This window comes from Tupaia chinensis, unplaced genomic scaffold (genome assembly GCF_000334495.1).
Source record: "Tupaia chinensis unplaced genomic scaffold, TupChi_1.0 Scaffold146813_1, whole genome shotgun sequence".
In the NCBI taxonomy this organism is placed as follows: Eukaryota; Metazoa; Chordata; class Mammalia; order Scandentia; family Tupaiidae; genus Tupaia; species Tupaia belangeri.
The window spans coordinates 8,374-9,774 of record NW_006206667.1 but is presented as its reverse complement, the minus strand read 5'-3'; the positions used below and the strand labels follow the sequence as shown (position 1 = coordinate 9,774).

The following is a 1,401-nucleotide window of genomic DNA, read 5'->3' as shown; positions in this document are numbered from 1 at the left end:
GGTGCACAGTATTCAAATATCTGAATACTTTTAAGCTCAGTATAATGACTCATCATGGAAGCTTTCTGGAAATGATTTTTCAAACATTATTTTCTGCAGAAATCTTTGAAATGACATTTTTTTGTATAATTATTTTCTCCTTTTCCATGAAGGAGAAGGCAACCTTAAGGCGGAAGGTGTTTGTGAAAAATAAAAAAGGAAAAATAATAATAAGCAGAAATAGTTAACAAAAAGAAGGTTACGACTATAAAGATGTAGTTTTGGTAAAAAGAAGAAATGAAAGTTAAAGGATAGAATTTTTTTTATGTTTTTGCCATAGGGTGCATGTTCTTGCCTTAGAGACAGAGAAAGAGAGAGAGAGAGAGAGAGAGAGAACAGTGAGAGAGAAAGTGAGATGTAAGGAGTGGCCAGTTCAGAGCTGACAGTGATGCCTTTATGCAGAGACAAGGTCCTGCACAGTGATGCAAGGTCTGGCTATCTTTAGTGCAACACTGCAAGGTGGTGTAAATTAAAGGAAACTGTGTCAGCCAGAGGAGGCCAGGGAAGATAAGCAGAGGCTTCTGCAGAGTCGCAAGACACCAGATGTTCCACAGCTTCCATCAATAACAGAAAACGAGTATCGGTGCTGGAAGCTGCGTTTGGCAGGCACTGAGGAGACAGGGACAGCAGCGAGCCCCTGGCCACTGCTGCCCCTGACCCCTGTGGTCACCCCACTTCTCCGCACCGTGAACCAGACCCAGCCAGCCCCGAGCGCCTCGCTGCTGTGTGGACTGTCCCTCTAAGCAGCTCCTGGCGCCCGGGACCCCCGCCTGACAGCTAGCCCTCAGCACGCCGGCTGCACCATCCCTGGAGCCAAGCCTAGGGCAGTGGTGGCAGTGTCCCCATGGCTCCAGCCGGCTGGCTAGACCAAAGTACCGGCTGGTGGTGGTCGTTGGGGACGACGTGGGCAAGTCAGCACTCACCATCCAGTTCATCCAATCCTATTTTGTAAGGGATTATGAGCCAACCATTGAAGATTTCTACACGAAGCAGTGTGTTATAGAGCAGCCTAGCTAGATGTTTTGGACACAGAAGGACAAGAAGAGTTTGGAGCCATGAGAGAACAGTGTATGAGGACAGGCGAGGGTTTCCTGTTGGTCTTCTCAGTCACAGTTAGAGGTAGTTTTGAAGAAATCAATAAGTTTCAAAGACAGATTCTTAAAGGATCGTGATGAGTTTTCAATGATTTTTAACTAGTAATAAAGCAGATCTGGATCGTCAAAGACAGGTAATGCAGGAAGAAGAACAGCAGTTGGCACATCAACTTAAGGTAACATACATGGAGGCATCAGTGAAGATTAGGATGAACGTAGGTCAAGCTTTCCATAAACTTGTCCGGGTGGGTTATAAGGAAATTTCAGG

General features: G+C 45.9%; 1 pseudogene; it reads left to right on the top strand.

The window, feature by feature from the left end:
- The first annotated feature begins 883 nt into the window (after positions 1-883).
- Positions 884-1,401, top strand: part of LOC102485046 (ras-related protein R-Ras2 pseudogene) — a 6,885-nt pseudogene continuing 6,367 nt past the window's right edge.